Raw genomic sequence first — 16,219 nt, forward strand, 5'->3', positions numbered from 1 at the left:
GGTTAGGAATGAAGAAGAGGAGGAGGAAGAGTCTAAACATTCCCAGCAGAGGTCAGTTAGGAATGAAGAAGAGGAGGAGGAAGAGTCTAAACATTCCCAGAAGAGGTCAGGGTTAGGAATGAAGAAGAGGAGGAGGAAGAGTCTAAACATTCCCAGCAGAGGTCAGAGTTAGGAATGAAGAAGAGGAGGAGGAAGAGTCTAAACATTCCCAGCAGAGGTCAGAGTTAGGAATGAAGAAGAGGAGGAGGAAGAGTCTAAACATTCCCAGCAGAGGTCAGGGTTAGGAATGAAGAAGAGGAGGAGGAAGAGTCTAAACATTCCCAGCAGAGGTCAGGGTTAGGAATGAAGAAGAGGAGGAGGAAGAGTCTAAACATTCCCAGCAGAGGTCAGTTAGGAATGAAGAAGAGGAGGAGGAAGAGTCTAAACATTCCCAGAAGAGGTCAGAGTTAGGAATGAAGAAGAGGAGGAGGAAGAGTCTAAACATTCCCAGCAGAGGTCAGAGTTAGGAATGAAGAAGAGGAGGAGGAAGAGTCTAAACATTCCCAGCAGAGGTCAGAGTTAGGAATGAAGAAGAGGAGGAGGAAGAGTCTAAACATTCCCAGCAGAGGTCAGGGTTAGGAATGAAGAAGAGGAGGAGGAAGAGTCTAAACATTCCCAGCAGAGGTCAGGGTTAGGAATGAAGAAGAGGAGGAGGAAGAGTCTAAACATTCCCAGCAGAGGTCAGGGTTAGGAATGAAGAAGAGGAGGAGGAAGAGTCTAAACATTCCCAGAAGAGGTCAGTTAGGAATGAAGAAGAGGAGGAGGAAGAGTCTAAACATTCCCAGCAGAGGTCAGGGTTAGGAATGAAGAAGAGGAGGAGGAAGAGTCTAAACATTCCCAGAAGAGTCTAAACATTCCCAGCAGAGGTCAGTTAGGAATGAAGAAGAGGAGGAGGAAGAGTCTAAACATTCCCAGCAGAGGTCAGGGTTAGGAATGAAGAAGAGGAGGAGGAAGAGTCTAAACATTCCCAGCAGTCAGTTAGGAATGAAGAAGAGGAGGAGGAAGAGTCTAAACATTCCCAGCAGTCAGTTAGGAATGAAGAAGAGGAGGAGGAAGAGTCTAAACATTCCCAGCAGAGGTCAGGGTTAGGAATGAAGAAGAGGAGGAGGAAGAGTCTAAACATTCCCAGCAGAGGTCAGTTAGGAATGAAGAAGAGGAGGAGGAAGAGTCTAAACATTCCCAGCAGAGGTCAGTTAGGAATGAAGAAGAGGAGGAGGAAGAGTCTAAACATTCCCAGCAGAGGTCAGTTAGGAATGAAGAAGAGGAGGAGGAAGAGTCTAAACATTCCCAGCAGAGGTCAGGGTTAGGAATGAAGAAGAGGAGGAGGAAGAGTCTAAACATTCCCAGCAGAGGTCAGGGTTAGGAATGAAGAAGAGGAGGAGGAAGAGTCTAAACATTCCCAGAAGAGGTCAGAGTTAGGAATGAAGAAGAGGAGGAGGAAGAGTCTAAACATTCCCAGCAGAGGTCAGAGTTAGGAATGAAGAAGAGGAGGAGGAAGAGTCTAAACATTCCCAGCAGAGGTCAGAGTTAGGAATGAAGAAGAGGAGGAGGAAGAGTCTAAACATTCCCAGCAGAGGTCAGGGTTAGGAATGAAGAAGAGGAGGAGGAAGAGTCTAAACATTCCCAGCAGAGGTCAGGGTTAGGAATGAAGAAGAGGAGGAGGAAGAGTCTAAACATTCCCAGCAGAGGTCAGTTAGGAATGAAGAAGAGGAGGAGGAAGAGTCTAAACATTCCCAGCAGAGGTCAGGGTTAGGAATGAAGAAGAGGAGGAGGAAGAGTCTAAACATTCCCAGAAGAGTCTAAACATTCCCAGCAGAGGTCAGTTAGGAATGAAGAAGAGGAGGAGGAAGAGTCTAAACATTCCCAGCAGAGGTCAGGGTTAGGAATGAAGAAGAGGAGGAGGAAGAGTCTAAACATTCCCAGCAGTCAGTTAGGAATGAAGAAGAGGAGGAGGAAGAGTCTAAACATTCCCAGCAGTCAGTTAGGAATGAAGAAGAGGAGGAGGAAGAGTCTAAACATTCCCAGCAGAGGTCAGGGTTAGGAATGAAGAAGAGGAGGAGGAAGAGTCTAAACATTCCCAGCAGAGGTCAGAGTTAGGAATGAAGAAGAGGAGGAGGAAGAGTCTAAACATTCCCAGCAGAGGTCAGAGTTAGGAATGAAGAAGAGGAGGAGGAAGAGTCTAAACATTCCCAGCAGAGGTCAGGGTTAGGAATGAAGAAGAGGAGGAGGAAGAGTCTAAACATTCCCAGCAGAGGTCAGTTAGGAATGAAGAAGAGGAGGAGGAAGAGTCTAAACATTCCCAGCAGAGGTCAGAGTTAGGAATGAAGAAGAGGAGGAGGAAGAGTCTAAACATTCCCAGCAGAGGTCAGGGTTAGGAATGAAGAAGAGGAGGAGGAAGAGTCTAAACATTCCCAGCAGAGGTCAGGGTTAGGAATGAAGAAGAGGAGGAGGAAGAGTCTAAACATTCCCAGAAGAGGTCAGTTAGGAATGAAGAAGAGGAGGAGGAAGAGTCTAAACATTCCCAGCAGAGGTCAGGGTTAGGAATGAAGAAGAGGAGGAGGAAGAGTCTAAACATTCCCAGAAGAGGTCAGTTAGGAATGAAGAAGAGGAGGAGGAAGAGTCTAAACATTCCCAGAAGAGGTCAGTTTGGAATGAAGAAGAGGAGGAGGAAGAGTCTAAACATTCCCAGCAGAGGTCAGTTAGGAATGAAGAAGAGGAGGAGGAAGAGTCTAAACATTCCCAGCAGAGGTCAGTTAGGAATGAAGAAGAGGAGGAGGAAGAGTCTAAACATTCCCAGCAGAGGTCAGTTAGGAATGAAGAAGAGGAGGAGGAAGAGTCTAAACATTCCCAGCAGAGGTCAGTTAGGAATGAAGAAGAGGAGGAGGAAGAGTCTAAACATTCCCAGCAGAGGTCAGTTAGGAATGAAGAAGAGGAGGAGGAAGAGTCTAAACATTCCCAGCAGAGGTCAGTTAGGAATGAAGAAGAGGAGGAGGAAGAGTCTAAACATTCCCAGCAGAGGTCAGGGTTAGGAATGAAGAAGAGGAGGAGGAAGAGTCTAAACATTCCCAGCAGAGGTCAGGGTTAGGAATGAAGAAGAGGAGGAGGAAGAGTCTAAACATTCCCAGCAGAGGTCAGTTAGGAATGAAGAAGAGGAGGAGGAAGAGTCTAAACATTCCCAGCAGAGGTCAGGGTTAGGAATGAAGAAGAGGAGGAGGAAGAGTCTAAACATTCCCAGCAGAGGTCAGGGTTAGGAATGAAGAAGAGGAGGAGGAAGAGTCTAAACATTCCCAGAAGAGGTCAGGGTTAGGAATGAAGAAGAGGAGGAGGAAGAGTCTAAACATTCCCAGCAGAGGTCAGTTAGGAATGAAGAAGAGGAGGAGGAAGAGTCTAAACATTCCCAGCAGAGGTCAGTTAGGAATGAAGAAGAGGAGGAGGAAGAGTCTAAACATTCCCAGCAGAGGTCAGTTAGGAATGAAGAAGAGGAGGAGGAAGAGTCTAAACATTCCCAGCAGAGGTCAGTTAGGAATGAAGAAGAGGAGGAGGAAGAGTCTAAACATTCCCAGCAGAGGTCAGAGTTAGGAATGAAGAAGAGGAGGAGGAAGAGTCTAAACATTCCCAGCAGAGGTCAGGGTTAGGAATGAAGAAGAGGAGGAGGAAGAGTCTAAACATTCCCAGCAGAGGTCAGGGTTAGGAATGAAGAAGAGGAGGAGGAAGAGTCTAAACATTCCCAGCAGAGGTCAGGGTTAGGAATGAAGAAGAGGAGGAGGAAGAGTCTAAACATTCCCAGCAGAGGTCAGGGTTAGGAATGAAGAAGAGGAGGAGGAAGAGTCTAAACATTCCCAGAAGAGGTCAGTTAGGAATGAAGAAGAGGAGGAGGAAGAGTCTAAACATTCCCAGAAGAGGTCAGTTAGGAATGAAGAAGAGGAGGAGGAAGAGTCTAAACATTCCCAGCAGAGGTCAGGGTTAGGAATGAAGAAGAGGAGGAGGAAGAGTCTAAACATTCCCAGAAGAGGTCAGTTAGGAATGAAGAAGAGGAGGAGGAAGAGTCTAAACATTCCCAGCAGAGGTCAGTTAGGAATGAAGAAGAGGAGGAGGAAGAGTCTAAACATTCCCAGCAGAGGTCAGTTAGGAATGAAGAAGAGGAGGAGGAAGAGTCTAAACATTCCCAGCAGAGGTCAGTTAGGAATGAAGAAGAGGAGGAGGAAGAGTCTAAACATTCCCAGCAGAGGTCAGGGTTAGGAATGAAGAAGAGGAGGAGGAAGAGTCTAAACATTCCCAGCAGAGGTCAGTTAGGAATGAAGAAGAGGAGGAGGAAGAGTCTAAACATTCCCAGCAGAGGTCAGTTAGGAATGAAGAAGAGGAGGAGGAAGAGTCTAAACATTCCCAGCAGAGGTCAGTTAGGAATGAAGAAGAGGAGGAGGAAGAGTCTAAACATTCCCAGCAGAGGTCAGTTAGGAATGAAGAAGAGGAGGAGGAAGAGTCTAAACATTCCCAGCAGTCAGTTAGGAATGAAGAAGAGGAGGAGGAAGAGTCTAAACATTCCCAGAAGAGGTCAGGGTTAGGAATGAAGAAGAGGAGGAGGAAGAGTCTAAACATTCCCAGCAGAGGTCAGTTAGGAATGAAGAAGAGGAGGAGGAAGAGTCTAAACATTCCCAGAAGAGGTCAGGGTTAGGAATGAAGAAGAGGAGGAGGAAGAGTCTAAACATTCCCAGCAGAGGTCAGTTAGGAATGAAGAAGAGGAGGAGGAAGAGTCTAAACATTCCCAGCAGAGGTCAGAGTTAGGAATGAAGAAGAGGAGGAGGAAGAGTCTAAACATTCCCAGCAGAGGTCAGGGTTAGGAATGAAGAAGAGGAGGAGGAAGAGTCTAAACATTCCCAGAAGAGGTCAGGGTTAGGAATGAAGAAAAGGAGGAGGAAGAGTCTAAACATTCCCAGAAGAGGTCAGGGTTAGGAATGAAGAAGAGGAGGAGGAAGAGTCTAAACATTCCCAGCAGAGGTCAGGGTTAGGAATGAAGAAGAGGAGGAGGAAGAGTCTAAACATTCCCAGCAGAGGTCAGTTAGGAATGAAGAAGAGGAGGAGGAAGAGTCTAAACATTCCCAGCAGAGGTCAGGGTTAGGAATGAAGAAGAGGAGGAGGAAGAGTCTAAACATTCCCAGCAGAGGTCAGTTAGGAATGAAGAAGAGGAGGAGGAAGAGTCTAAACATTCCCAGCAGGGGTCAGTTAGTCTGCAGCCAGACTTCCTCCTGTCAGAGACATGACCAACATAATGTGGAAATTTCTGGATCAGTCTTTAACATCTTATCTGAACCAAGACCAGGGACCAGAACCCAGCTCAGTCCCAGTCCACCCTGGACCTGCCCCCCAAGCTCAGCATGTCCAGGTCTAATTGCAGGCTCTGCTATCACTGATAGTTTAGATCAATAGAAGCTCCTGTCAGTTTAATGGCAGAGACCAGCCCCTAAAAAGAGGGTCAGGTCTACCACTGAGGACCACCCCCTCTTCTGTCAACAACAGTCATGCAGTGAGGAGACCTGTTGCTGGAGTTTTGGGAGAGGAATGTTGTCCCATTCTTGTCTGATGTAGGATTCTAGCCGCTCAGCAGTCCTGGATCGTCTTTAGCAGGTTTTCTCTTTAATGATACTACACAACTTTCTGGGCCAGTTCCAGATCCGGACTCTTCTGCTGTGAAGCCAGGATGTTGTGATGGACGTGGTAGAGACGTAGTCTGGATGGGAGCAGAGATGCAGGCTTTGGGACTGTGCTCTGATAACAGGCTGGATGGGCCCCCTTCTCTTTAGTCCACAGGACAAGACGTCTGTGGTTTCAGAGAATAATCTAAGATTTGGATTCATCTGAGCACAGAACAGTTCTCCTTTTTCCTCTTCACAGTGAGGTCTGCCTCTCCACTTCATGATCTTCAGAGTACAGTACCTAACAAATGTTTCAGACCAGCTGTCATAAAAATGAGAACACATCAATATTTTAGAAATCTTTCAAAAACTTGTTTAAAACTAAAAATGTTATTCTTATTTATTTGACAAATAACAAACTGAAACAACTAAATAGTCCTTTTTCACACATAATAACCAACACCTTCATATTGTGTGTGGCCTCCTCTGGCCTTGATAACAGCTTCATTCTTGCTGCCATTGTTTTTATGGACTTTTCCACAGTCTCTTTGTTATTGAGGTCCAGATAGTTCCTAGCTGTTCCCACAGACTTGCTTTAGATGAAATTTTTGTGCCATCAATCTTTGAATCTACTAAATCCCAAATCTGTTCAATAGGATTCAAATCCGGACTTTGACTTGGCCAGCCCATCAGTTCCAGTACTCCAGAGTCCTTTTTCTTGGTCAGATAGTCTCTGCACAGCTTTGAAGTCTGCTTGGGGTCATTGTCTTGTTGGTACATGAACCCACGACCAATCAGATTCAGTCCAGAAGGATCCCATGATGCACTAAGATGTTGTGGTAGACGTTCTTGGTCATGATCCCGTCCATTTTCACTGATTTGCCCACGCCGTATCCACAAATAGAACCCCGTACCATAATGGAGTCTCCAGCGTGTTTCACTGTGGGTGCATCTGGCATCAAAACCTTCTCCAGCTTTTCTGCGGACATAAACACGACCATGCTGACCCAAGAGTTCAAACTTGGAGGTCCATCCAGAGGACCTTCTTCCAGTCATCAACAGTCCAGTGTTTGTGCTCCCTGGATAATCTGAGGCCTTTCTGGATGTTTGCAGGCCTCAATAATGGCTTCTTAGCAGCTGTTCTGCCCTCTCAGCCTTGTTCCCTCAGTCGTCTGCTTATGGTCATTCTGGAGACTTCCTCAGACTCTGATCTAGAAGATTCATCTCTGCCTGAAGATCAGCAGTGCTCTTCCTTCTGTCTCTAGTACTTCAAATCTTGAGGTGTCTGACATCTGCTTCAGTTAACTTTGTTTCCTGCCTCTTCCTTGGTTCATTTTCTAAGTACCAGTCTGGGCGACTGACTCCAAAGCAGACTTGACCACACTGTGAGAACACTTTATGTCTCAGAGACCATCCAGCATCATGAAGTGCTTTAATGCGGACTCTTTCATTTCAGTCAGCTCTCCATGTTTTACCATTTTGAACAGGAATGAGGAATTTCAAACTGAATTCACCCAAATCTGAGCCGGCTCACTGGGCGTCTCTGAGACGTCAGAAATGAATCAAGCATAACATTCAACCACTGAAACTCATTTTTCTCTTCAGGAATGACAGTAAATAACTATAATCTGACACATTCATCAGAAATATTAATGTGCTTTACTATTGTTTAATTTTTTTTTGTAAATCAGTAAATTAGAAAATTCATGGATAACAATAATAATTCTATTTTAGCATTAAAAATATCATTAGGGTTAAAGAGCTTCTACATATTGGTGTATTAACCATTGCAGAAAGATCAAAATGATTTTGGTAATTACCAATGCTGTTAATTTAGAGCAGCTGTGGCAGAAACCTGACTGTGGTTAGGGTTAGGGTGCTCTAATACATTTGTAAGCTCTGTACATCCTCGGCCATCAACCTGCGTCTGCCATTTTAAAAAATAATCTAAGATTTGGATTCATCTGACCACAGAACAGTTTTCCAATATGCTGACAAGGTCAGCCTCTTCACTCTATGACTGTTAACCAGCCATCAGCTGACACCACCCCCACCGCCTGGACTCCATCAGGGCACACACCCTCAAACACCCCTCTGTGTTCAGGCCCCACACACTCTCTGACCATGTTTCCATCTAACTGTTATATAAGTCATCTCTCCTGGCTGAAATGGTTTCCAGCAATGACAGGGCCTCTCCAGATGTGCCATAGACTAGCGGCTTCTTCCTGGGGACGCAGGTTTTACAAGGAGTAAGCCATCAGGACCCACAAACTTTGCTTCCTGTACCTTATAAATCATCAGATCTGCCTCTCGAACCGTCCTCGGCTGGTTGGTTGAGCTGAGGCTGGTGCTGGCTTGGGAAATATTTTCTGCCTCAGTCTGGTCCTGTCCTGGAGCTTTCTGTTTCACAAGCCTGGAAGAACTTCCAGCTTCCTTTGCCTCCAGCGTCTGTCCAGTCTGGAAAAATCAGTCTCTTTTTATTAGCCAGGTATCAGAAACTGTGACTGTAACTCTGCTGCCATTCAGGGGCTGGAAGAGCCTTGTTCTGTTTTTGGTGGAGAGGGGGAGCGTTATAGGGTGGAGCCCCCCACAGTGGCTATAATGTGTACTGCAGAAATAAATGTCACACTTCATACTGTTGGGAAGAAACTCGGAAAACTTTTGTTGACCCAAAGAAATCTCCTGCAGCCCAACTGTGTGTCCCGACCCAGACTGTGGGAATGAGTGCCATGGACTCTTGGTTCCCAACCTGGGGTCCTGGACCCTATAGGGGGGTGCAAGGCTCTGTCTGCATACAACAGTTGTTGGCTAAATAATTAGTGTTCAGGCTACTGGGTTTGGATTTACTCAGGGCTCAGGTTAGGGGGGGTCAAAGGAATAGAGGCTGGGAACCACTGCCATAAATGGTTAGGGTTAGGTTTACACCTGTACTATCAGAGATAGGGTCAGGGTTAGGGTTAACCCCGTACCATCAGAGATAGGGTTAGGGTTAGTGTTAGGGTTAACCTCGTACCAGCAGAGATAGGGTTAGGGTTAGGGTTAGGGTTAACCCTGTACCATCAGAGATAGGGTTAGTGTTAGGGTTAACCTCGAACCATCAGAGATAGGGTTAGTGTTAGAGTTAACCTCGTACCATCAGAGATAGGGTTAGGGTTAGGGTTAACCCCATACCATCAGAGATAGGGTCAGAGATAGGGTTAGGGTTAGGGTTAACCCCGTACCATCAGAGATAGGGTTAGGGTTAGGGTTAACCTCGTACCATCGGAGTTAGGGTTAGGGTTAGGGTTAACTTCGTACCATCAGAGATAGGGTTAGGGTTAGGGTTAACCTCGTACCATCAGAGATGCAGGCATTGAACTGTGCTCTGAAAACCAGCTGGATGCTCCCCCTCCTCTTTAGTCACTGTCTCCACAGTTTCCAAAAGAATTTGAATTTCTGCTTAATCTGACCACAGAACAGTTTTCCATTCTCCCTCAGTCAGTTTGAAAGCGTTGTTGAGAGAAGACGGCGGTGTTTCTGGATCCTGGTCACATATCTGCAATGAGGAACATTTTCTCAAATTCATTCATAAGTTTTAGATGCTATTTTTGTTGCAAATGGGTGAAGCACTACTGATCTGATGAGGGACTCTGCCTCTCTTAATGCTACCTAATACCCAGTCATGATTGACCTGAGACTATTTAACTTTATTAGATGGAAACTGCTCCTCAGCTGATTTTCACAAGCACCACTTACTGATCAAGCTTTTTGTTGCCCCATCCCTACTATTGTGAGATTTGTTGCTACCATTAAAATGAACAAATATGAGGAGGTAAAACATCTCAGTGTTAGAATCTGATCGATGCTCTATGAAAAAAATAAATGTTTATGACACTTTCAGACAGTCTGTTACTGTGTTTTTACCACCTGTTACTGTGTTTTTACCACCTGTTACTGTGTTTTAACAGTCTGTTACTGTGTTTTAACAGTCCGTCACTGTGTTTTTACCACCTGTTACTGTGTTTTTACTGTCTGTTACTGTGTTTTAACTGTCTGTTAATGTGTTTTAACAGTCCGTCACTGTGTTTTTACCACCTGTTACTGTGTTTTTACTGTCTGTTACTGTGTTTTAACTGTCTGTTACTGTGTTTTAACAGTCCGTCACTGTGTTTTTACCACCTGTTACTGTGTTTTTACTGTCTGTTACTGTGTTTTAACTGTCTGTTACTGTGTTTTTACCACCTGTTACTGTGTTTTTACTGTCTGTTACTGTGTTTTTACAGTCTGTTACTGTGTTTTTACAGTCTGTTACTTTGTTTTTACTGTCTGTTACTGTGTTTTAACAGTCCGTCACTGTGTTTTTACCACCTGTTACTGTGTTTTTACTGTCTGTTACTGTGTTTTTACCACCTGTTACTGTGTTTTTACTGTCTGTTACTGTGTTTTAACAGTCCGTCACTGTGTTTTTACCACCTGTTACTGTGTTTTTACTGTCTGTTACTGTGTTTTAACTGTCTGTTACTGTGTTTTTACCACCTGTTACTGTGTTTTTACAGTCTGTTACTGTGTTTTTACAGTCTGTTACTGTGTTTTAACTGTCTGTTACTGTGTTTTAACAGTCTGTTACTGTGTTTTTACAGTCTGTTACTTTGTTTTTACTGTCTGTTACTGTGTTTTAACAGTCCGTCACTGTGTTTTTACCACCTGTTACTGTGTTTTTACAGTCTGTTTCTGTGTTTTTACAGTCTGTTACTATGTTTTAACAGTCTGTTACTGTGTTTTTACAGTCTGTTACTGTGTTTTTACCACCTGTTACTGTGTTTTTACCACCTGTTCCTGTGTTTTTACTGTCTGTTACTGTGTTATTACAGTCTGTTACTGTGTTTTTACCACCTGTTACTGTGTTTTTACTGTCTGTTACTGTGTTTTTACAGTCTGTTACTGTGTTTTTACCACCTGTTACTGTGTTTTTACTGTCTGTTACTGTGTTTTTACTGTCTATTACTGTTTTTTTACAGTCTGTTTCTGTGTTTTTACTGTCTGTTACTGTGTTTTTACAGTCTGTTACTGTGTTTTTACCACCTGTTACTGTGTTTTTACAGTCTGTTACTGTGTTTTTACCACCTGTTACTGTGTTTTTACAGTCTTTTACTGTGTTTTTACAGTCTGTTACTGTGTTTTCACAGTCTGTTTCTGTGTTTTTACTGTCTGTTACTGTGTTTTTACCACCTGTTACTGTGTTTTTACTGTCTGTTACTGTGTTTTTACAGTCTGTTACTGTGTTTTTACCACCTGTTACTGTGTTTTTACCACCTGTTACTGTGTTTTTACCACCTGTTACTGTGTTTTTACTGTCTGTTACTGTGTTATTACAGTCTGTTACTGTTTTTACTGTCTGTTACTGTGTTTTTACCACCTGTTACTGTGTTTTTACTGTCTGTTACTGTGTTTTTACAGTCTGTTACTGTGTTTTTACCACCTGTTACTGTGTTTTTACCACCTGTTACTGTGTTTTTACTGTCTGTTACTGTGTTTTTACCACCTGTTACTGTGTTTTTACTGTCTGTTACTGTGCTTTTACAGTCTGTTACTGTGTTTTTACCGTTTGTTCCTGTGTTTTTACCACCTGTTACTGTGTTTTTACTGTCTGTTACTGTGTTTTAACAGTCTGTTACTGTGTTTTAACAGTCCGTCACTGTGTTTTTACCACCTGTTACTGTGTTTTTACTGTCTGTTACTGTGTTTTAACAGTCCGTCACTGTGTTTTTACCACCTGTTACTGTGTTTTTACTGTCTGTTACTGTGTTTTAACTGTCTGTTACTGTGTTTTTACCACCTGTTACTGTGTTTTTACTGTCTGTTACTGTGTTTTTACAGTCTGTTACTGTGTTTTTACAGTCTGTTACTTTGTTTTTACTGTCTGTTACTGTGTTTTAACAGTCCGTCACTGTGTTTTTACCACCTGTTACTGTGTTTTTACTGTCTGTTACTGTGTTTTTACAGTCTGTTACTGTGTTTTTACCACCTGTTACTGTGTTTTTACCACCTGTTACTGTGTTTTTACTGTCTGTTACTGTGCTTTTACAGTCTGTTACTGTGTTTTTACCGTTTGTTCCTGTGTTTTTACAGTCTGTTACTGTGTTTTTACCACCTGTTACTGTGTTTTTACTGTCTGTTACTGTGTTTTTACAGTCTGTTACTGTGTTTTTACCACCTGTTACTGTGTTTTTACTGTCTGTTACTGTGTTTTAACAGTCCGTCACTGTGTTTTTACCACCTGTTACTGTGTTTTTACCACCTGTTACTGTGTTTTTACTGTCTGTTACTGTGTTATTACAGTCTGTTACTGTGTTTTTACCACCTGTTACTGTGTTTTTACTGTCTGTTACTGTGTTTTAACAGTCCGTCACTGTGTTTTTACCACCTGTTACTGTGTTTTTACTGTCTGTTACTGTGTTTTAACTGTCTGTTACTGTGTTTTTACCACCTGTTACTGTGTTTTTACAGTCTGTTACTGTGTTTTTACAGTCTGTTACTGTGTTTTAACTGTCTGTTACTGTGTTTTAACAGTCTGTTACTGTGTTTTTACAGTCTGTTACTTTGTTTTTACTGTCTGTTACTGTGTTTTAACAGTCCGTCACTGTGTTTTTACCACCTGTTACTGTGTTTTTACAGTCTGTTTCTGTGTTTTTACAGTCTGTTACTATGTTTTAACAGTCTGTTACTGTGTTTTTACTGTCTGTTACTGTGTTTTTACCACCTGTTACTGTGTTTTTACCACCTGTTACTGTGTTTTTACTGTCTGTTACTGTGTTTTTACAGACTGTTACTGTGTTTTTACCACCTGTTACTGTGTTTTTACCACCTGTTACTGTGTTTTTACTGTCTGTTACTGTGTTATTACAGTCTGTTACTGTGTTTTTACCACCTGTTACTGTGTTTTTACTGTCTGTTACTGTGTTTTTACAGTCTGTTACTGTGTTTTTACCACCTGTTACTGTGTTTTTACTGTCTGTTACTGTGTTTTTACTGTCTATTACTGTGTTTTTACAGTCTGTTTCTGTGTTTTTACTGTCTGTTACTGTGTTTTTACAGTCTGTTACTGTGTTTTTACCACCTGTTACTGTGTTTTTACAGTCTGTTACTGTGTTTTTACAGTCTGTTACTGTGTTTTAACTGTCTGTTACTGTGTTTTAACAGTCTGTTACTGTGTTTTTACAGTCTGTTACTTTGTTTTTACTGTCTGTTACTGTGTTTTAACAGTCCGTCACTGTGTTTTTACCACCTGTTACTGTGTTTTTACAGTCTGTTTCTGTGTTTTTACAGTCTGTTACTATGTTTTAACAGTCTGTTACTGTGTTTTTACTGTCTGTTACTGTGTTTTTACCACCTGTTACTGTGTTTTTACCACCTGTTACTGTGTTTTTACTGTCTGTTACTGTGTTTTTACAGTCTGTTACTGTGTTTTTACCACCTGTTACTGTGTTTTTACCACCTGTTACTGTGTTTTTACTGTCTGTTACTGTGTTATTACAGTCTGTTACTGTGTTTTTACCACCTGTTACTGTGTTTTTACTGTCTGTTACTGTGTTTTTACCACCTGTTACTGTGTTTTTACTGTCTGTTACTGTGTTTTTACCACCTGTTACTGTGTTTTTACTGTCTGTTACTGTGTTTTTACTGTCTATTACTGTGTTTTTACAGTCTGTTTCTGTGTTTTTACTGTCTGTTACTGTGTTTTTACAGTCTGTTACTGTGTTTTTACCACCTGTTACTGTGTTTTTACAGTCTGTTACTGTGTTTTTACCACCTGTTACTGTGTTTTTACAGTCTTTTACTGTGTTTTTACAGTCTGTTACTGTGTTTTCACAGTCTGTTTCTGTGTTTTTACTGTCTGTTACTGTGTTTTTACCACCTGTTACTGTGTTTTTACCACCTGTTACTGTGTTTTTACCACCTGTTACTGTTTTTTTACAGTCTGTTACTGTGTTTTTACCACCTGTTACTGTGTTTTCACAGTCAGTTTCTGTGTTTTTACTGTCTGTTACTGTGTTTTTACGACCTGTTACTGTGTTTTTACTGTCTGTTACTGTGTTTTTACCACCTGTTACTGTGTTTTTACCACCTGTTACTGTGTTTTTACAGTCTGTTATTGTGTTTTTAACACCTGGTACTGTGTTTTTACAGTCTGTTACTGTGTTTTTACTGTCTGTTACTGTGTTTTTACCACCTGTTACTGTGTTTTTACTGTCTGTTACTGTGCTTTTACAGTCTGTTACTGTGTTTTTACCACCTGTTACTGTGTTTTTACAGTCTGTTACTGTGCTTTTACAGTCTGTTACTGTGTGTTTACTGTCTGTTACTGTATTTTTACAGTCTGTTACTGTGTTTTTACCATTTGTTTCTGTGTTTTTACCACCTGTTACTGTGTTTTTACAGTCTGTTACTGTGTTTTTACCACCTGTTACTGTGTTTTTACCACCTGTTACTGTGTTTTTACAGTCTGTTACTGTGCTTTTACAGTCTGTTACTGTGTTTTTAACACCTGGTACTGTGTTTTTACTGTCTGTTACTGTGTTTTTACCACCTGTTACTGTGTTTTTACCACCTGTTACTGTGTTTTTACAGTCTGTTACTGTGCTTTTACAGTCTGTTACTGTGTTTTTACCACCTGTTACTGTGTTTTTACTGTCTGTTACTGTGTTTTTACTGTCTGTTACTGTGTTTTTACAGTCTGTTACTGTGTTTTTACCGTTTGTTCCTGTGTTTTTTCCGCCTGTTACTGTGTTTTTACTGTCTGTTACTGTGTTTTTACAGTCTGTTACTGTGTTTTTACAGTCTGTTACTGTGTTTTTACCACCTGTTACTGTTTTTTTACAGTCTGTTACTGTGTTTTTACCACCTGTTACTGTGTTTTTACAGTCTGTTACTGTTTTTTTACAGTCTGTTTCTGTGTTTTTACAGTCTGTTACTGTGTTTTTACCACCTGTTACTGTGTTTTCACAGTCTGTTTCTGTGTTTTTACTGTCTGTTACTGTGTTTTTACGACCTGTTACTGTGTTTTTACAGTCTGTTACTGTTTTTTTACTGTCTGTTACTGTGTTTTTACAGTCTGTTACTGTGTTTTTACCACCTGTTACTGTGTTTTTACAGTCTGTTACTCTGTTTTTACTGTCTGTTACTGTGTTTTTACAGTCTGTTACTGTGTTTTTACGACCTGTTACTGTGTTTTTACAGTCTGTTTCTGTGTTTTTACTGTCTGTTACTGTGTTTTTACCACCTGTTACTGTGTTTTTACTGTCTGTTACTGTGTTCTTACTGTCTGTTACTGTGTTTTTACCACCTGTTACTGTGTTTTTACCACCTGTTACTGTTTTTTTACAGTCTGTTACTGTGTTTTTACCACCTGTTACTGTGTTTTCACAGTCAGTTTCTGTGTTTTTACTGTCTGTTACTGTGTTTTTACGACCTGTTACTGTGTTTTTACAGTCTGTTACTGTGTTTTTACTGTCTGTTACTGTGTTTTTACAGTCTGTTACTGTGTTTTTACCCCCTTTTACTGTGTTTTTACAGTCTGTTACTCTGTTTTTACTGTCTGTTACTGTGTTTTTACAGTCTGTTACTGTGTTTTTACCACCTGTTACTGTGTTTTTACAGTCTGTTACTGTGTTTTTACAGTCTGTTACTGTGTTTTTACCACCTGTTACTGTGGTTTTACAGTCTGTTACTGTGTTTTTACCACCTGTTACTGTGTTTTTACAGTCTGTTACTGTGTTTTTACCACCTGTTACTGTTATTTTACTATCTGCTAGTATAAATCTCACATTTTTATCTCAGTTAAAATCACAGTGTTTTGATTGATCCTGAGTCTCAGTGAAGACCGCCAGCATTGTTCACGATTGTTATTGTTTTTAATTATTATGATTATTAATATTAATAATGAATATGTATGGACCTGATTAGCTGCTGTCTGATTTGCATAGCTGTGATAGTAACAGAGCGTCTGAATAAACATGTCATCAGCTCAGACCGGGGGGGTTTGTCATTAACCTGTGCTCTCTGATAGATGATTACATAATTAATGTCTTTTATATGAGGACAGGTGTTTATTCCCTCAGCAGGGCGAACTTTCATACTAAGGTCATGCAGAATATCTGATACAGCAGAGCATGACTAGTTTATCTGAGATGTTTCTATGAGATTTGACTTTACTGTTTTTTTTATTGTTGTCTTTGCAGGTTTTTAAGTTTCATCCTGATAAAGGACTCCTTGGGTTTGGCTGTTAAGGTGGACTGGAGTTTCTGCTGGACTTTGATGACTAAATCATGAAGAGATGAGCGATCAATGATTGGTACGCCTGCTTTGATCCAGAGAAGAGATCTGACATTTCTGAGCTCAGTTCTCTGGTTTAAATGAACGATCTTAAACATTTAAATACTTGGGAGTCCAGATTAATGACAGAACCACTGTTAGAGTAATCAGTGTTCCTGTTAACAGCAGAATGATTTAATAAAGGTTTATACAAACTAACTAATCATCAGTGTTCCTGTTAACAGCAGAATGATTTAATA

This window comes from Cheilinus undulatus, linkage group 18 (assembly GCF_018320785.1).
Source record: "Cheilinus undulatus linkage group 18, ASM1832078v1, whole genome shotgun sequence".
Classification (NCBI taxonomy): Eukaryota; Metazoa; Chordata; class Actinopteri; order Labriformes; family Labridae; genus Cheilinus; species Cheilinus undulatus.